This window comes from Esox lucius, chromosome 6 (genome assembly GCF_011004845.1).
Source record: "Esox lucius isolate fEsoLuc1 chromosome 6, fEsoLuc1.pri, whole genome shotgun sequence".
NCBI classification, from domain to species: domain Eukaryota; kingdom Metazoa; phylum Chordata; class Actinopteri; order Esociformes; family Esocidae; genus Esox; species Esox lucius.
This window is the reverse complement of record NC_047574.1, coordinates 12,934,307-12,956,150: the sequence shown is the minus strand read 5'-3', so window position 1 is coordinate 12,956,150 and position 21,844 is coordinate 12,934,307. Positions and strand designations below refer to the sequence as shown.

The following is a 21,844-nucleotide window of genomic DNA, read 5'->3' as shown; positions in this document are numbered from 1 at the left end:
TGCTTGTGTCCAATACAATTTCAGGGAATTGCAATACTACTTGTGGGTCTGCGCTCTTGTGCGCGCTCTCTCTCCCTTTCTCTCTCTCGCTCTCTCTCCCTTTCTCTCTCTCGCTCGCTCTCCCTTTCTCTCGCTCGCTCTCTCCACTTATCAATTTAAATTCAACGTAATTGGCTTAACATTGCCAAAGCAGGTGGAAAATAAGAAACACATAACTACCAGCCTGTCTTGTGAAAAGCAAAACTGTCTAGTTCCTCTCAATCTGGCCACGTTAGCCTATTTCCACTGCCTTCAGATAGCACTGAGGAGGGGAGGGAGGAGGTGGTTGGGGAGAGGTGTGTGGCATTGGGAAGAATGTCTCTAGACATTGTTCAGGCTCTCAGATCATTAGCAGGCTCCTTCACAGAGGCTTTGTTCTTTGGCCCTGTGCCTTGTGGAGCCGTGGTCCAGCCTTTCACAGCGGCAGCGCACCCACACACTGGCACACACACCTACATGCTGTACCCATACAGCGGTAGGTACACAAGTACCTTGCCATTAGGCCTGACATTGACATTTGAAAGTGTCATTCTTCACTGGGAAATCGCAGACAGATTTAGTCTCTCGTACTGCAAACACTCCAGCTCCTCGGCTGACTATACTGTAACAAGGGCGAAGGGAAGAATGGGTAGCTTGTATCAAACAACTATCAGATTAGTATAGATCTGATTACAGAGCTACAGTTTGTGTGCATCCCAAAGGACATGTACAGTTCACTAGTTTTAACCACAGTCTTATGGGTCCTAGTCTTTGTATCAGAAACGTAAAGAACAAGAAAACCTCTCTTCTACATCCATATTTACAAGAGCTCTGAATCAATCAGCTAACACAAAGCCCCCACCAGAATGAACCAATATTAAAATGAGTCCGCTGTTATCAAAGTAAACCAGCGGATGTGAAAGTCTATCAGCTTAGTTCAAGTCCCACACATTCCACATTTTTAAGAGAGGTTTATATCTAATTCCTTGGTTTTGATTTGTAACTGGCAGTACTGGCACCTGACCTAGTCAGAAAGTGGATATCAAAAGCTAACAGGATAGCTGCTATCCCATCAGAACAAAAGGAAAAGCACAGGTAGTTTCCTACATGCGTAACAGTCTTTGAATCCATACGTGAAATAGGATGGTGTTACGTCAATAATATTATAACACTCCCCTTTAGCAAACAATGTTATCATGAATAAACTAATTGGCCTAGATTTGTTCTGGGAGAGTACAGGCTGCGTATGGACCGTAATTACTGGTACAGCAAAGCCTTTTTTTGGCTCTGTACACTCAAAGTTTGGATTTTAAGTCAGTCACTAGGGTTAAACCATATATTCTTGGTTTTTATTTTAGGTAATTTGTGTGCATATTACTTTCACCATCTAGAATTGACAGCACAGTTTGCATATTTCTGGCAAGTGAAGGTTTTGGGACAGACCCTATACTTTCCAAATTAAGCACATATGTTTAGTATTAGGTGGCTTATTTTTTGTAAGCATGTTAGGCACTTTCTACATGCATACATTAGCTGTATTCTGAAGCCCTGTCCAATGAGAATGTAGGCATTTCATTTACTGTGGACTTCAGTGTTTTCTTCATACTGCAAAAATCAAGGAAGACAAGTGAGCCAGCTTCACTGGCAGCCATGCATGCCTAAAACATCCTACATGTATTTATACATCAGATTTATGAGTTTAGTAGTGACTTACTTGTCCATGTCCACCTCCTAGATAGTATTCCTGAATCTGACAATTATTTTCTTATTATTCTCATTGTGCTGAGAATTCTTTAGTCACCCAATTTAGAGGTATTCCGTGATTGCTGACCTCAACAATGCTTTCCATCTTTTAAATGATTTTCCAAACTGTTGTTTTCAGCAAGCCTACAATTGGGGCATGATAAAAAATCTTAATTAAATGTAATTTGGCTCAAACAATGATTTTGGTTGTGTTTCAGTTTTTCTTTTCTTGTTCAAAATGTTCAAAATGTTTTAATTACAAAGGGCAGTTTATGTCGATTATGTTTGTGTTTCACTGAGCTGATGATAACAAGAGTGGCCTACATAATGATATCAAAATGTCAAAATATAATCTACACAGCGTTACAAATCGTCTGAACAAAGAGTTCAAAATGGCCGCCCTGACCATCACAAACACACAAGTACATGCGTACACTCGATCTTGCTGGATCTGATGTTGTACTAAATGGGGTATACATTTGTTCATATTTGTTTATGTTTAACATTGCAAATATGAAAAGGGGCTGAGTTGAAGGTGAAAATGCTGTACGGTTGAGCCATGGGAAATGGTCCCAGCCGCATCCGTAACCACCCGACTAAATCAGATTACCAAGCATACAGTTAAGAGGATTATTTCAGATCTTTTTCTTCATTTTTTTGTTTGTTGGCTGGACATAAATTCTGCAATAAAAAACCAGAAAAGAAATCCCCTTTTACTCTTTCTGCTTGTTCGTCATTTCCAGTCATCATATTTCCTTTTTAAATGTTTAGGGTTTGGGGTTAGGAGGTAGAGTTTACTTAAAAAGGTCAGGCATAAGTTACTGAGGTGAAGTATAGGGTAAGGTTATGGTTAGGTTTTCGGTAAAGGTTAGGGTTATGTGTAGGTGTAGGGTTAGAAGTTTGGAAACATTTTTTTTATTTAGGATGATAATGCGGTTCACCGAATAAAATTGTGAGAACGCTCATCCACATGTGCCCTCTTTAGAAGGCTGTATGAAGTACATTAAAGGTTAACACAAGAGTGAAAGTTGTGAACATCTAAAGTTGATGCAGGAGCAAAAATTATTCTCTCCTGCCCCAGCTCATTTAAGAATTAACTCTCTGTTGCTTGGTCTAAAAGCAATCCTTCTTCCCAGCTGACGGCTTCCCTTTGAGCTGCTCTTGAGATGAGAGAGAAAGCTGTTAGCTTGCGTTATGTTCCATGGCAACAGCTCTGTTTTGGGCTGCTCGAGACAAGAGAAGGAGAGCTGTTAATTTGCGTTATCTAGCTAACAATATTTCACTGTCCAGCAAAAAAAAAAAAAAGGGCTATGATTGAAGACTGAACTACGTGTTATTGTTGAGACAAGGACAGGTCTTGGTAAAAATAAATATTTAGCATAGAACACACAAGTAACTAAAGCCCACGGGCTGGTCTGATAGAACTTCACTAATATTTCTGTGTCAACTTCCGGAGCACGTACATTTATAATATTTCTAATATTGGTGCAAATTCAAGGGGTTTTCATGTCTATAACTCATTTGAAACATGCACAGTTACGCTAGGTCAATTTGTTAGCTCGGTGATGCTTATTTTTGGCACTTATCACCCCTCATGTGAGCTGGCCAACAGACCTGCGTGCAAGTTTGTGTGTGTGTGTCTGTGTGTGTCAATGTTTCTGGGAATTAAATGATCCTTATTATGACACACTGTTCCAGAGTAACACGCAATCCCTGTCCTCACTCCAAATCAATGACCCACTTCACACATTAGCACACATCAACATGCAAGTTTCAGGGCAAACGCACAAGTTTTACAGTATACCAACGACCAACTCAGTGGCCTTGTGGTTAGAGTGCCCACACTGAAACGGTAATGTTTGAGGTGTGATCCGCCATCATAACAAAAACTGAAGAAATGGGACCTTCAGCCTCTCTGCTTGACACTCTGTTAATGAAATAGATTTGGGGAAAGCCCTGTGATGAACCCAGGGATGTCACAACGTGATATTTTGAGGGATTTTAAACCCTATCCATAACCCAGACAGGCTGTCCTGGAGGAAGGGAGGGAGGCTCCTGGCAAATCATTGGTACTCCTGAGTCCTGACCCAGGTACAGCTATTTTCTGCACATCTCTGGCTCTCAAATATCCCGGGTCTCAGTGTCTCCAGCTCTCAGCCTCCACGCGACCTCAGACTCCACACGACCGCAGACTCCACGCGACCAGACCACTGTCCCAGATGCAGTCACACAGCAAAGGGCTGGTGAATGATTTCGGTATTCACATATACACCTACAGAGCATGCCCACACACGTTAGTCCATGCACACGCATGTGCAACAGTACATAAAACACACACATCTGTCAGATAACAGAACCACACTTTATAATTCATCTTTTACTTTTGATTCAAAAACAAACAACTAATCTCGGAACAGAGTTGAGTACAACTGTTCTTCACCTTTCACCCAGCACAGAATATGACTGGAGAGTCCTACAAATTCAGAAATCAGAAATTTTTTTTTATAAATGAAAAAGAATCCGTATCAGCATTGCCCAAATGAAGTTATTCATTCAGATTATTACGGACACTACCCTCCCTCTCTGAGGGCATTCCAGACCTCGGCAACCCTCCCGGCTCATATGACTGTGCTTGCCACCACACCCACACACAGAGGACGGTTGTGTGGAGTGCATTGGCACAGGGGCCATGATAATAAAATGTGGTAATGGGGGGGGCGTAATCTGATATGCATGACTTGAGGTTTTTCTCAGCCTCGCCTTTCTTTTCCACTCACAAATCGCAGTTTGCATCTATTATTCACTTCAACCTCCTTCTGTCTATCCTTCTCACTCTCATTCTCTCTCCTGTTTCCCCTTCTCAGCTCACTCCAGCCTTCTCTCTCTCTCTCACATCCTATTTCCCTCTCCTGGCAATCAGGCTCCACCTTAGTCATTAGCATATACATTCACCTCCAGCACTTTGACGCTGTGTCACACAAACACTGATGAGGTTTTGCACACGTTTCCACACGTTCTCGCATATTTTGTAACATGGTAACTGACATGGCAGGAACACGACTCACAAACTGTTCAACACCGGGACGATGAGAAACGAGAAACACTCCTCCACAACGTGAATCAATTTTACCCATGAAAACATTCCATTTTAACAGTGTTTATTGCTCCATACCCACATGGAAAGAAAGCATGACTTGTGTGTATTCTGCATTCAGATGATGGATACAACACCAGCATACTGCTGTACTGACTTGGTGGAAGAAACCAGGCAGCTGGGATATCTGTTAGGTCGGGTCCTGAAATGGCATTTTATTCCTTGTATAACACATTACTTTTGACTAGAGTGAATGCTATAGTGGATAGGGAGTGATTTGGTCTGCCTTCTCCTGGAGATTGATATTGGTATTGCTAGAAACGGATCAATAGACCGAGGTAGTAAATGAGAACTGACTCAACATCGCTGACCACAATGCTGTTCACGTAGCAGCACTGCAGGACGTACAGTGGGGAGAACAAGTGTTTGATACACTGCCGATTTTGCAGGTTTTCCTACTTACAAAGCATGTAGAGGTCTGTCATTTTTATCATAGGTACACTTCAACTGTGAGTGACGGAATCTAAAACAAAAATCCAGAAAATCACATTGTAAAATTTTATAATAATTAATCTGCATTTTATTGGATGACATAAGTATTTGATCACCTACCAACCACTAAGAATTCCGGCTCTCACAGAACTGTTAGTTTTTCTTTAAGAAGCCCTCCTGTTTTCCACTCATTACCTGTATTTACAGCATCTGTTTGAACTCGTTAACTGTATAAAAGACACCTGTCCACACCATCAAACAGACTCCAACCTCTCCACAATGGCCAAGACCAGAGAGCTGTGTAAGGACCTCAGGGATACAATTGTAGAGCTGGACAAGGCTGGGATGGGCTACAGGACAATAGGCAAGCAGCTTGGTGAGAAGGCAACAACTGTTGGGGGCAATTATTAGATAATGCCAGAAGTTCAAGATGACGGTCAATCTCCCTCGGTCTGGGGCTCCATGCAAGATCTCACCTTGTGGGGCATCAATGATCATGAGGAAGGTGAGGGATCATCCCAGAACTACACGACAGGGCCTGGTCAATGACCTGAAGAGAGCTGGGACCACAGTCTCAAAGAAAACCATTAGTAACACATTATGCCGTCATGGATTAAAATCCTGCAGTGCAAGCAAGGTCCCCCTGCTCATGTCCAGGCCCGTCTGAAGTTTGCCAATGACCATCTGGATGATCCAGAGGAATGGGGGAAGGTCATGTGGTCTGATGAGACAAAAATTTAGCGTTTTGGTCTAAACTCCACTCACCGTGTTTGGGGGAAGAAGAAGGATGAGTACAACCCCAAGAACACCATCCCAACCATGAAGCATGGAGTTGGAAACATCATTCTTTGGGGATGCTTTTCTGCAAAGGGGACAGAACGACTGCACCGTATTGAGGGGAGGATGGATGGGGCCATGTATCGCGAGATCTTGGCCAACAACCTCCTTCCCTCAGTAAGAGCATTGAAGATGGGTCGTGGCTGGGTCTTCCAGCATGACAATGACCCGAAACACACAGCCAGGGCAACTAAGGAGTTGCTCCGTAAGAAGCATCTCAAGGTCCTGGAGTGGCCTAGCAAGTCTCCAGACCTGAATCCAATAGAAAATCTTTGGAGGGAGCTGAAAGTCCGTATTGCCCAGCGACAGCCCCGAAACCTGAAGGATCTGGAGAAGGTCTGTATGGAGGAGTGGGCCAAAATCCCTGCTGCAGTGTGTGCAAACCTGGTCAAAAACTACAGGAAACGTATGATCTCTGTAATTGCAAACAAAGGTTTCTGTACCAAATATTAAGTTCTGCTTTTCTGATAAAATGCAAATTAATTACTTAAAAATCATACAATGTGATTTTTGTTTTAGATTCCGTCACTCACAGTAGAAGAGTACCTATGATAAAAATTACAGACTTCTACATGCTTTGTAAGTGGGAAAACCTGCAAAATCGGCAGTGTATCAAACACTTGTTCTCCCCACTGTATTTATCCCCCGGGAGCAGATCTTAGTTCAGCTTCTCCACATGTAAACCAAATATTAGCTATTAGTGAGTGGATATCAAAACTGACCCCGGATCGGCGTTTCTCTTTATATGCTGCAGGACAAGGGAGATTGGTCTGGGTGAGAGTCCGTGGGCCGAGAATGAGTGCTGATCTAGCATCGGTTGTGCCTTTTAAAGTACAATGAATAAAATGATACGGCATGGCGGAACCTGATGTTAAGAGCTGAAGTTACTTTATGAACACTGGCCGTGGTCAAAGGACATATTAGTCTCACAGACAGTAACTGACCTAAATGTGACACTGTGTAAACTAAAGACAGTAAAAGGCTGATGATGCGAACAGGATAATGACTTGATTTAACAGTAGTTGTCCATTTGAACTCTGGGCTCTGGTTGCGATGGGGAGCACCATGTCAAGCAACAGATCACCACAGCTTGACAGCAAAACACGTCTAATCCAAAACACACAGCCCCGCTTTTTTAGCCAAAACAATATTGACCAATATGTCAGCCAAAGATTTCCTCAGTATGCATTTAGGTGTTTGAGGTAGAATAACAAACGCCCTCTTATGATAAATGTGAGCAGACGTGAACAAGTACACTTGCAAAACATCAATGCAATTTACAAAGGAAAAACAAGGACTGAGGAATTCCCTCAAATGGTGTTAAAACTTATTTTAAACAGGGATATATGATACAGTGAAATGACAGGACAGTTCTAGAAGGAAAAAAACAGCCTACATATTCTATGTTTGCTCTTTTGAAGTCTGGATGTTTTCTAACAGTTCTCAAACACATAAGCCTGGTTTTCCTCCAATGCTCTAGAACAGTGGTTCGCAAACTGAGGTCATGGTATGAAACTGTACGACCCCTTTTCCAAAAAAGTTGTGATGCTGCGTAAAATGTAAATAAAGTCAGAATGCGATGTTGTGCAAATTATTTAAACACTATATTCAAGAGAATAGTACAAAGACAACATATCAAATGTAGAAACTGAGACATTTTATGGTTTCTTGAAAAATATGCCCACTGAATTTGATGCCAGAAACACATTCCAAAAAGGTTGGGACCGAGGCAACAAAAGACTGATAAAGTTGCGCAATGCTAAAAAATTAAACCTACTGGCATATCGCACAACTAATTATGTCAATTGGCAACAGGGTAGTAACATGATTGGGTATTAAAAGATAATTCCAGAGAGGATGGGTGGGTCAGAATTGAGGATGGGGAGGGGTTCACCACTCTGTGAAAGACTGCGCGGACAAATAGTGCAACAATTTAAGAATAACATTTCTCAACATGTTATTCTTTTCTCAATATTTTTCAACATGAGTTTGGGGATCTCATCATCTACAGTACATAACATCATAAAAAGATTTAGAGAATCTGAAGAAAACTCTGTATGAAAGGGACAAGGCTGAAAACCAATACTGGATGGATGTGATTTTCGGGCCCTCAGGCAGCACTGCATTAAAAACAGACACCATTTTTTTTTTCTGTAGAGGAAATCACTGCACAGCCTCGGGAACATTTCCAAAAACCACTGTCTGTGAACACAGTACATTGGTGCATCCACAAATGCAAGTTAAACTCTTCTATGCAAAGAAAAAATCATACATCTCCGGAAAAGTTAAGAGACCACTGCACCTCTTTCCTTTCCAAAAAAGTCAAAAGGGAAGGTTTTGAGTGAGGAACAGAAGGGTTTAAATTGCAGTGGTCTCTTAATTTTAACCCTTCTGTTCCTCACTCAAAACCTTCTTTGCGCAACTTTTGTCTTGAGGGGATGGAACGGGTTGCTCGTATTATCAGAAATGTTACCCAACTTACTTTGCTGCTAGTTGTATGTACAGGTTTTGGAGCAACATATGCTACCATCCAGACGATTCCTTTTTCAGGGAAGGCCTTGCTTATTTCAGCAAGACAATGTCAAACCACATTCTGCATGTATTACAACAGCATGGCTCTGCAGTAAAAGAGTCTGGGTACTAAACTGGCCTGCCTGCAGTCCTGACCAGTCACCCATTGAAAACATTTGGCACATTATGAAATGAAAAATACGACAAAGGAGACCCCGAACTGTCGAGCAGCTGAAAACCTGTATCAGGCAAGAATGGGAATACATTTCACTTTCAAAACTACAGCAATTGGTCTCCTCAGTTCCCAAACATTTACAGTGGGCTATTGTTAACAGTAGAGATGATGTAACACAGTGGTAAACATGTCCCTGTCCCAACGTATTTGAAACATGTTGCTGTCATCACATTCAAAACTGGTATTTTTCCAAAAACAATAACATCTCTCAGTTTCAACATGTTGACTTTGTACAATTTTCAACCACATACATTGCATTCTGTTTTTATTTGATTTTCCCGCGGCGTCCCAACTTCTCGGGAAACAGGGTTGCAAGAAGCTTTCAATCTGCCAACATCACATGACCAAAAGAGATGTCACCAGTCTGTGTCCTAGATAGTGGCAGAGCCCAGGGGCAGGGGATATCCTAATGATGGAAGTGGGGTCAAAGGGAAATACATTGGGAACCAATGATTTATAACACCAAAACTATTCTGCCTGTCTTCTCATGTTGCCCAAACACTAACCCCAATTTGCAACGTCTGTATCGAACAAAAACCCAACAAGACTACCTCCGTTTTGTGCCTCCATCTAGATCACAACCAGATCAATGTCATTGTGGAGACCTATAGAGTCTGAAATATGGAAAGAAAGGAGGCAGTGTGCCAAATGGCATCTTAATCCCTACATAGAGTCCTAGCACTCTATGGTGCCTGGGCAAAAGTAGCACACTAAATAGGCAAGTGAGTGCCATTTGGCATGCAGCCTGAGTGTGTCTGTCTGGGAGAGCAGATGTTGTTACTGATGAGCAGAGAGGGCTCATAAATCACCATGTCTTACCAGCGGAGAGGGAGGTTCCTGAGTTTCCTATTAACCAAAGCCTTCGCTACTTCCTCATCAATCATAGAACATGCCTGGAATAAGAAACAGAAAACACAAAACATATTAGGACCACTGAGGACCGAACATGCAGAAAATATTACGATTGGCACCAGGGTAGGGTTGGAACACAATGGCAACGTTCCCAAACCCCCCCCCACCCCCCCCTCCCCCCCCATTTTCCAGAAATCCAAGGGTTGGGATTCCCGGAGAAAGGTGAATATAAGCAGGTGAGTGTGTTGAAAGCCATTTTAAAATGGTCTAGGGCTGCCGTTCTTCCAGTGAAAACATTTCAGTCATGCTACCTAGCAGGCTAACAATTTGATAATGGCACCACAGACTAATATGCATGGGACTGAAAAGACAGGTTACACTTACTGAAAGAGATTTGGTCCAAAAGGTAGGATGTGAGCTGAAGTGGGCTGTCGGGTGTGTGTGTGCGTGTGTGTGACAGAGAGTAAAGAGAGAAAGGATTTAAAAGGGAGGTAGAGTATGTGTATACCTTTATCTAAAGAGTAGAGATGACCACAGCCTTCACAACATTGACAGGGGTTAAAAGCGGTTTGTTCTTTGCGTTCAAAAGAGGCCATAATTTTTTCTATACAGTATTCAAAACTCCAATCTCAGCCAACGGATTAGTTTTAGGGTTTTGAAAAAAGTTTCAGTTTTTGATTTAGGTCTAGAAGTTAGGAAAAACTGGATTTTTAATATGAACCAAGCCTGAAACAAGGATAGCGTGTCTTAAAATCTGTTTGTGTGTGTTAAGGTTTAACAAACTTGTTCTGCACTGAAACATTTTCACCAATCCCCCACAAGGAAAAATGCAATTTCCGGCTAAGGTTCAGAGTAAACATTTACAGTTTGTGGTAAGGGTTAGGATTAGGGTTAGACACCTAAAAGGCAAAACCCACTATGACACAACCCTTTTCAGTCTCTCAACATAATTATGAGTGTTTGGAAGTGTTTCAGACAAATATTCACCACAGCAGTATTTTCATGGCAGGAAAGTTCAGAGAGTTTGATTGAGCCTGCTGTCTGATCTAACAATGAGTGGAGTCATGTTTTGTAGCAATTATTGTGGCCTTTGTGTTTTGCTGATTGCTTGGTTGATTGGAGGGCAGATACAGCATGTTTGTCCTCGTTCAATAGAACCATTGGGCTTGTCTCAACAATGTTCCTTTCCGCAACAACATGGCAAGATAGCCAAGTTGACAAATTTTCTCTGGTTTTGTGAAGACTACAGCCTGACAGGAGCCCAGTTCCCACCCTCAATGGTATGGGGGCGGTAGTCGTTTTCAAAGATTCGGGAGATCGCTAGGTGCTCATCTTGTACAGATTGCAAAACAATGAATGCTTCTACCAATGAAATTCAAAAAGGCTTGTATTTCTATCAATCATAAATGTATTGATAACAAATTGCTAATTTGATGACAAATACCTTTATAGTATGAAAATACTGACATAACTTTCTGTATAAAAGATCTAACATAAAAATTAGGTTTTGAATTTGCGTAAGCAAAGATAAAAACTACTGACAGACTACTGCCACTGTGATTAGCAATACCTTTAATCAAATCCAAATAAATAAGAATGTCTACAGGTGTGCATGAAAGTCATTTGACTACCTAAACATTGTTAAGCACCCTTTGTCAACACCAACAGCCATCCAATCAGTTTCCTGGTTGGTAAATTGGAGAGAATTGTGACCAAATGCAAGGCTGTGGTTTTATTTAACCATTAACTTGCATACAGAGAAGGGCACTCAACCTGTACTGCCCTAACTCAGGTGAATGATAACAGGCGAAAATAAATGGCGAAAATAAATGGATTACAACCTGATAGTTGGAGCTGTATTGTTTGAATTTGAAGCAACCTTTGACGATTTCTCATAAATTGTTATGAGAAACAAAATTGTTGTGCTTTTCCATCACCTGCCAAACCGCAGTTGGAGAGTTACGAAGTATCCAATTGAACTTCAAGCACTCTTCAACTGAGGCTTCTCTTAAGTCAGAGATGTACAGTGAGGTGTCCATAAGGGCAGCTGTCTGGGCCCATTTCTTTTCCACATACATGCAAGAAGCTCAAATGGTGATGTATGCTGATGACTCCACAGTCCACCAGCACACAAAAATCTGTAGGCTCAGCGGGACTCAAAGGGTTGCAGTTAGTAACAACTGGGGACCAAACAACAAACAGGGTTTAAATACATTTTAAAGAAAGAACATTGTATTTGCCTGAAAACATTCTCTAAGTACTGAAACATAACTGCAGTTATGTATAGAGAGTGGCTACTGAGAAGGTTGAAAAAAAATTATAACAATCGTGCTGTAAAAATAGCAAATAGCATTGTCATGATTTGTTGATGTACTACATATGTGACAGAAAGGAAAGTTGTAGACATTGCTTAAGCTCTGTTTTTGTCCATTCTCTACTGCTGTCCCGTAGCATGGTCCGATGTAGCCAAGGAGGAAGTAGCAAAGCTATATCTAATTCCATATCCATATCTAGCACAGATTAACAAAATGCAAGCTTCTCATTCTTGGTTGAGGGTTGATAAGAGTCTCACTGCTACTCTTCAAATTTTTATGAGCAACATCACTGTAAACAGTCGTCCACATTGTTTACAATCAAATAAAGCACACGTCAGACACCCATACACACCCCACCAGGGATGCCACCAGGGGGCTCCTCACATTCTCCAGGTCTAAAACACCCCCACAGCGAAGCACTTTACTGTACAGAGTCACGATCACATGGAACCTCATTCTATCCTCAATTACCCAAGCAAACAGCGAAATGACCTTAAAAAGACTGATAAAAATAACATTATGGCACAATGAGGACTGTGAAGAAGTATGCACAAACACACACACACACACACACACATACACTGTGGGCATTGTTGTTGTGCTACAGGTCAGCTCTATCAATGTAACCCCAGGACGAGTGTCTGCAGCTTCAGCAGGAGCTAATGGGGATCCACACAAACAAGCACAGCAGACTCACCCAGGGGCTCTGCAGTTATGCTGTATCATTCTCTGTGGCGACTGATTGGTTACGCAGATAGGAAACACTGATTAGCATCAGGAAGGTCAGGGTTAGCGAGCTAGCATCAGTGGACTAGTGTGTGCATCTCTGTGTCCTTTGTTTACTTCAGAGTCTGCCTGGTGACACAGGAGAGTTAGCCTATGTGTATGTTTGCGTGCGTGCGTGCGTGTGTGTGTGTGTGTGTGTGTGTGTGTGTGTGTGTGTGTGTGTGTGTGTGTGTGTGTGTGTATGCACGCGCCTGTGTGTGTGTGTGTGTGTGTGTGTGTGTGTGTGTGTGTGTTTGTGTGTGTGTGTCAGAGCTTAGGCTGCTTTCCAAGGACACTGAAGGCTCCAGACAATACACACTGATGTGGAGAACATTACAAAGAACGAAGATGTAATACTACAGAAAGGGAGGGAGAAATGCATGTGTATTTATATATGTAATATATTATATATATAATATATTATATATATAGTGCGCATGTGTGTGTGTGTGTTTATATATGTAATATATTATATATATATAGTGCGTGTGCACGCACGCACGCAAGTGAGTAAGAGAGAGAGCCCGAAAGGGATTTACTTATGCTCCAATCCACATCTCCAACTGCCTGTGTCTCAGCGAAATGGAGAGAATGGTTCAGTAAGGCACAAGTCATCTGTGACAGAGAATGAGAGGCAGAGAGACAAAGAGAGATTAAAAAAGACACGTCAAAAAGCCAAAGTGTATATGCAAGTCTTCCATTCTGCATCTCAAGTACTTTCAGCTGCAGCTCAGCGGTCTGTGTGGTGTCACTGTCATAGCATTCCCCTGGGAACTAATCAGCCTATTTCACTTCAGTGTTGTAGAGTGAATGGAAAAGGCACCACTCTCGACAGAAATTGCAAGCATATTAAAGACTTGAATAACGGCGTAAACCGTGGTACGTTTAAAGGATCTTCAATATTTGTTTTCAGTCTCAAACGGAAATAAAATACCTGTTTCTCAGATATGTTAGGAGAGTTCAGCGCTGCCTCAAGGATACTCATCTGCAATAAAAATGCACTATATATTACACAAAATTGAATGCACACGTCAATGTAAACTGAAGAATGTTAGTAGAAGCTACATATGAGTTGACTTCATTTGTCCCAGTGCAAGATAACCGTCCGTGAGTCAGCCAACCAGGCAGTCAGTAAGTCAGCAAGTCGATAAAGCCATCTTGACCATAAACCGGCCAAACTTTTTAAGTATGACTAACTTCATTGCTCTGCTACCAAAAAGATTCCCGCCCACCTGGAAGCTCCTGATTTCAATGGAAATGCTTAGTGTCTGCAAGCCTGGTGGAACGGACTAGAGAGAAACAATGAGCTGTGTAGCGGTCACTCTGGTTTATCAGAGTGGCTAGGTGTCTGCAGGCCCGAGAATAGATTAAGTTGCATCAATGGCCTTGATGCCCTGGGCCATTCTTCCCTCCGCCTTGCAGGAAGAAAACCACAGTATCGGGGCAGCAATGCACCAGAATGACACAGCATGGAGGAATGCACAGACGGATGCGGTTGCTTTCTTTCTTTTTTCTCTTTTCGTCCCTCTTCCATCTCTTTCTCATTCACTCTCTCCCTCCCTGTCCCTTTCTCACTCCTACATACCCCCCCTCCCATTTCCTGCCTCTCTTTCTCTCTGGCTCGCTCTTTCCCTCCCTCCCTCAATCTCTGTGGTTAAGCCCACTGTCAGACCCAGTAATTAGTGAGGTTATTTTCTCCAGAGGGCCAGATCTCGGTTTATGAGTCTTAGCGTGTGTCAAAGGATGAGTTCCAAATGCCACAATAATCCCTACAAAGAGCACTACTTTTGACCGAGGACCATGCGCTCTTGTCAACACTAAAGCACTTGACATGGTTGAAATCATTGTCACTTCATTCCACTGTAACGACGGTTTGGTGTCTCAGCAAAATATGTGCTACAAAAGTGTCTTAGGGTCATTATGCGGTCTTCTCCGTGTATTTTAGTACTTTGAATAGGGGCCCAAATCAAGTACTTCTATTAGATGTGCTGTATTTGGAGGTAGCACTGTGTCATAAAGCAAGCTACTAATGTTACCAGTGTTTAAGAAGGCCTACTTGCTCTCATCAGTGTATGTAGGAGACATCAACATTAATGTCATTAAAACATGTGTTGTTAATAGTGCATAATTGTGTTCTATCTTGAGTGTATAACAAGTACAGATGTTTTTTTAAAGAGATTCCAATACAAAGTATGTAGTAAATTTAACAGACGTTCTGTAACATACGTAAGGTCTAGAAAAGTAGGCACCGGAGCATACTTTCTCAGGTACTTCATACTTCGGTGCTACAATTCCCGTACTATCAAAGATTTTCATAGATTTTTCAATATAGAACATATTAGAGAGTTACAGTAATGTCCATCCAACAAGGCCAAGTTTTCCTAATGTTGAACACACTATTATATTTAATGCATTTTAAAATACTTTCCAAGTGTGTTTTCTAATACATTCCAATATTAAACTACATTGTTTCAAATTAAACCATTAAAACTGTTTAAATACCCATATCTTTTTTTAATCCTGGTCTGATCAGATGAGGCATAGTAAGTAATCTTGTTATTCTTAACCGTTAATAATTGTTTAGTCTAAATTGCAATGGCAATTTAGACTGACAAATCGGGTTGGAAGTACAAATTGCATTGCTAAAGTAAGCACTATAATAATCCTTCTACATGATAATGGTGGGATAGTATTTCTCCTGAAAATAATTCAGTAAATACTTCATTGATGTTTTAATAGTCACCTATTAGATATAAATGTTTTCCCCAATGTTTATGGCATGCACATTTTCAACAGAAACTGCAGTGGACAGAAATTCTGAGAGGCAGGGAGTTTGTTACAGTAAATTCAGTTAAGTAACTCAGCTTTGAGAAGCTGTGTTTAAGACCGACTGAAATGTTTTGATAACCAAGATCTAAAAAAAATAATCTGTACATTATGTTCACATTGATGATGGCAATGACTAATGCCAAATCAAGTTACGTTGTCTTGTTCCAACAACATTAATGAAGTTTAAATGTATAGTTTCTCAACAACCAATCTGTCAGCTAAAGTCAAGTTATATTTTGGCTACAGCAAGAAGCCAGAGCTTAATGTAATGCCCATGGATTCATGTATTATTAAAACAGTCCAGCAATTTCCCACAAAAAAATGCTTATTAGAAGGTGCATACACCTTAAATGCATTGTTATTCGTAGCATAACATCAGCACATTAGTGAGATACACACACTACTGCTGCTGGCTAATGATCCGTTAACATTTTGTTGGCTAAACTAATGTAGATGTAACTAGTACTTCTGAGCTAAAAAGAATCATTTACTATTACAACGTTTGGTGATAGCTTTTGAAGTTAGCAATGCTTTTTCAAAGCAAACAGGATGAAAATAAGATGCTTTTACTGTACTAGACCAGAAAACAACTCTGGTAACAATGACCTGAGTCGTTATCGTTGACTCAGGTAATGTTAGCGCTGACTCAGGTAATGTTAGCGCTGACTCAGGTAATGTTAGCGCTGACTCAGGTAATGTTAGCGCTGACTCAGGTAATGTTAGCGCTGACTCAGGTAATGTTAGCGCTGACTCAGGTAATGTTAGCGCTGACTCAGGTAATGTTAGCGCTGACTCAGGTAATGTTAGCGCTGACTCAGGTAATGTTAGCGCTGACTCAGGTAATGTTAGCGCTGACTCTAACACTGATTGACCACACAAAAGGTGTTCACTTGCTTATAGGCTATTCCATTTTGCTTTTTAATGCCTCTTCAAGTAATCTAAAAGTATGCAACTGAGTTTGAGTAATCAAAAAGTTACATTACTGATTACAAATGTGAACAGGTAGTCAAGTTTGTAACTTTAACGGGTTACATTTAAAAAGTAACCTACTCAACCCTGGGAGTGATCACTAGGTCTGTTGCCAAAAGCAAATGTTTTGGCTTTTTTCTCTTCCATGCCTTTCCAGTACATTTCACATAACATAACTGCCTGGCGGTTAGGCTAGGTATGAAACGGTTAGAATTAGCAGGGCCTAACTCTGTCATGTTTCTTTCAAATGTTTTACTTGAGTCAAATACTGTAGCCAATATTCTAACCACGTTTATCATAAATTCTTAGCAATGCTAGCGTTAGCTAACTAAACCCGTGTAGCTAAATGTGCATGTAAACCATGATAAATCTTCGAGCCATACAAACTGGAGAACATGAACTTTCAGAACAGTATACACGTCCTTCATCTATCAGAGACCACATAGGAAGAGTGTGTTGGTTGGTTGGGTGTGTCTCTCTGTGTGTGTGTACACGGCTGTGTGTGTGTGTCGGCTCAGGTCAGAAGTGCACAAACCAAAACCGTTGTGGCAGTTCACAAAAGCAGCTTCCTCTTGGTTTCATCACTTGGGGCAGCCTTTGTTAGCGTGCGGAAATGCCTGCAGAGGGAATGAAAATATTGGCAAGTCCTTACAGCTTTTCTGGAGAACCACAGCTGCACAAACCACACAGTGAACACACGCATACATAGATGTGCACACGGCACACACACACCAACACGCAGCGCAAACTTGCATCCACACAGTGAAAACATCCAGAGGGGGGCAAAAATATGCACGCTCGCACATACACACCTGATATATACAGCAACGGTATCCACAAACACACAAAAACGGAATCAGCTCACGTCGAGAGATGTTCACCTAAAGAACATACACACTGGTTTCCAGTGTCACTGCAAAACCGCATCTCAGGTAGTCACCATTAACATGGTCAACTAAAACTATACAAATCATCAACACTGTGGCTACAAATACAACACTCAACACTGACTAAAAATACAATAATCAATAGTCATCACTGAATACAACTACGACACGCAACAGTGTCAACATCGACCACAACATTCAACATTGACTACAGCTACAGCGCTTAATAACGTCCACACTATCAACAACTACAACACTTAACACTGTTAACACTGACTACAGCTACAACTCAACACCATAAACATTAACTACAGCTACAACTCAACACCATAAACATTGACTACAACTACAACACTCAATGTCAACACTGACTACAACCACAACACTGTCAACACTGACTACAGTTACAACACCCAACACTGTCAACAACACTCAACACTGACGACAAATACAATACTCAATACTGACATGACTGACTACAACTAAACAAATGCTGCACAAATGTTACTGTCAACCCTGTATAACCTTTAACACTCTAAATATAACTGCATCCATCAATACTGACATTACTCGGAAAACACTCACATCAATACTGTCAACATAAAATAATATAAACCACCACAATTATATGTTCTACATCAAACAATACTGTTATCCCCCGTGGCTACAAGTACATCAATCAAAACAGTCAGCACTATTCCAAGTATGCAGTTCTTTCGATTAGAAAAACTAAAAAACAAAAATGAATCAGGCAAAATATTTTGGGGGTGAGAAACTGTATGCATTGTATGAATTGAACTGACTAAAAACGGACGAAGTATGTAGAAAAGATCAAGTCTATCCACTGCCAATGGATTTTGGCATCGATACAAAGTGCTATATCATAAATATTTCACAAAAACGTTGGCTATAATTGGCAATAATTGTGAAAATATTCTATAATAGGATAATGAATGCACATGCAGGTGTTTACTTCATAGTTTCAACATAAAGAAGCACCAACAACTACAACTACAACACTTAACAAAATAAAGCACACGAAACAGGCCCAGTCCCTGTTCCCCAACAAAAAAAACTCTGAATGATAATAACTAACCATTGGCCAACACTAACAATTACAATAGGAAACCAGTGAACCACTGAAACCTTAATTAGTTTGAAAGAAGGGGTCTTTCTCCGTCGTTTGCACATGGCTCAGAAAGTTGTCCCACAAGCAGAAAACAACTAGCAGCAAAGTAAGTTGGGCAACATTTCTGATAATACAAGAAACCCCTTCCATCCCCTCAAGACAAAAGTTGCGCAAGGAAGGTTTTAAGTGAGGAACAGAAGGGTTCAAATTAAGCGACCACTGCAAATTGAACGCTTCTGGTCCTCACTCAAAACTTTCCTTTTCTACTTAATTGGAAAGGGGAAAAAAAGGTACAGTGGTCTCTTAATTTTTTTCAGAGCTGTATATGTATATGATAGACATTACTTGTCAAAACATACCATAATATGATTTTTAGGCCATATCGCACAGCCCTACCATGACTGCAACAGTAAACTGTAACTTCCAATCCGGTCAACAATCTGACTACAACACTAAATAAAGTCAACATTATTACTAAAACACTAAAGAGACAAATAGGACAGAGGTTGCAGGGACCAATTCTGAAAACAGTAAACAGTGAATTAGATATAATTGTTTTTCTGGCTACTTGCATCACTCCTGTCATTTCACTAGGTCTTGTGCAGTGGACTTATCAAATGACAGATGGAAATACAGTCCAAGGAAAGTGTTTATCTAAAATGTCAAATGGAAAGCAAATTATGACTTAATGGAAATGTTGAACTTTTCCCATCAGGGAACAGGAGAGTGTTTCCATAGTGTTGAGAGGAGTCAAAACCAACAGAGTAAAAGCAAAGTCATGAGAATCTATACACAGTTGATAGAGTGCAGCAGGTTGCTCCCAATACACTAACACACACAGTCAAACATGAACCCACACACACAAACACACACACACACACATAAGCGCGAACAAACACACACTCTTTCTTTCACACATGCTCTCTCTTTCGCTCCAACTCTCCCTCTCTTTCTCCCTGTCATCACCCCTCCACCACATGTCAAAAGTGTCATCGGATCTGTAAACTAGAGAGAGGAGACAGCAGCTTCACGACAGGTGACACTCTTCAACCAAGAGACAGAGAGACAGACAGAGCAGCAGACAGAAAGAGTCAAAGAAAGACAGACTGACCGAGAGAGACAAACAGAGACAGACAGACAGTGATCGTCAGACTCAGACAAACAGATATCCTGCTTTTGTGTACATATATATATATATATATATATCTGACAGAAACAGACAGAACAACACACGTGCAGATGTCAACACGCTACTCCGCTATTTTTCTCCAACAAACACTAACTGCTGTTAACTCGCTCTCTCGATCTCTCCCCGACTCTCACTCTCCCTCTTTTACACACACACACACACACACACACACACATGCGATCGTACACACTCCCACAGAACACACACACACACACACTTTAAACACACTTCTCACATGAAGCCCACTTGTGCTCGGCCTCTTGGCATGCAGCCAGAAGAGAGGAGAGGGTGAGGGTCATATTTCAAGGGGCCAACTGCTGGACACAGTTAGCCTGTTGCTGGTCTTTACCTCCCCCCCCCCCCCCACACACACACACACACACACACACACGCGAGCACACACACACGCGCACACACACACACACACGCACAAGCCTACATCCAAAGTGAGAGCCAACCACAGCCGTTCCCAATTAGGTGGGTCAGAGAGCGAGGAATAACTGGGTCTGGTATCTCTGTGTAGTAGTGTGGTGGTGGCGTGCAAGCATGTTGTTTATAATTAGTTGGACGGGGACTTGATTTGCACTGGTAATTAAATCATTCCAGTGAACTCTTTGGAGTTTGAACGTATCACCAGCACTTTGGTATCTCTTCCCGGCCCCCAAATATTTCTTCAAACAACAAGGCAGAAAGTTTCCAAATTGTGTGGAAAGTGAAACTTCTGGTACTGTGCAGAACATCACACAGGCTGACTTCACCGAATTTCCAGGAGCGAAGCGGGAACGTAGGAACATGGGAAAAGTAGAAAAATGCACGCACTCGCTACTGTTCAGCACACTTAAGTGTGTCTTTACACCAGAGAGGCTGGAGAAAATTATTTCTCCATTTTCGAAATGTTTGTCTTATCACAGGTCCAACCGACCTCATGGCTGTGCATGTCTCTCAAACAATCCTCAACTGTTGTCATGATGTGACACTAACAGGCTGGATCACCAGTGATGAAGAGACAGCCAGCAGGGAGGAGGTCAGGGACCTCGCGTTGTGAACCCGGGACAACGATCTCCCTCAGCGTCAGCAAGACAAAGGAGCAGATCGTGGACTTCAGGAAAGGGGGGTGGGGGTCAGGGGAGCTTCATGTTCCTCTTGGTCAATCTCTCCAATAAACTAACACACTGTTGGGTTGAAAGGCTGTTTTTGGAGAGTAAAAAAACATTATAACTGCTTTTATATCGCCTTTCATTACACTCACACTCTCAATCACACTCACAAACACACTGTGAACACGTCACATGTTGTGGTCGTATCTTTTCTAACATGGTACCCCACCCAGAACATCATCAAGTAGACAATCTGACCGAAATACTTCTTTTAACTCTGGGTTGTCGAGTTTACTGTATGACAGCTGTAGTGGAAAAAAAGGACTGCATTAACACAGAGAACATTTATAATATACTGAATTTTACACTGAGTATACTCATACTGAGTTTTATTTCAACAGAGAACATATCTAATATATAAAAGACAGAACTAAGGCTAGACAATTTCTTTCCAGAGTTCATATTAAAGTTGATTTACTATACGTTCTCTTTGTCTTTATATGTTTTTCTACATCTCATTCCCTCGTCTCAGTCTTCCCCAAGCTCCTGCCACCACACAGGCAACACAACCCACGACAGTGACTGCCGTCTCACCATTTTGGAAATGACTCAAATGGGGCCAGTTTTGTTGTGTACTGACTTGAATGGATAAACAGACAAAACGGAACACAGATTATTCATTAACAAGCACTCCCTCACCCCCGTCATCCTCTGTTTTCTTACTCTCCCATTTCTTATCATCCTTCCCCCACTCCTTCTCCCACTCCCACTCTCTCTCTCCCCCTCTCTCTCCCCTATACCCCTCTCTCCTTCTACCCCACTGTTCTCCGTCCCCCTCTGTAGCATCGCAGACGTTATGAAAAGCAAAGCCATTAATGAATG

At 41.5% G+C, this 21,844-nt stretch overlaps 1 protein-coding gene across 8 annotated transcripts in view; it reads right to left on the bottom strand.

Moving 5' to 3' along the window:
• The window catches only part of zmiz1a (zinc finger, MIZ-type containing 1a), a 110,526-nt gene that overhangs the window by 52,733 nt on the left and 35,949 nt on the right, over window positions 1–21,844 (bottom strand). For 7 of the 8 annotated variants that reach the window (XM_029120292.2, XM_029120291.2, XM_029120285.2 and 4 more), the window contains exon 3: window positions 9,750–9,823. The exons of the other annotated variant lie outside the window; for it this stretch is intronic. The gene's annotated coding sequence lies outside the window, so the exon portion shown is untranslated. The remainder of the gene's footprint in view (window positions 1–9,749; window positions 9,824–21,844) is intronic. 8 annotated transcript variants of the gene reach the window in all.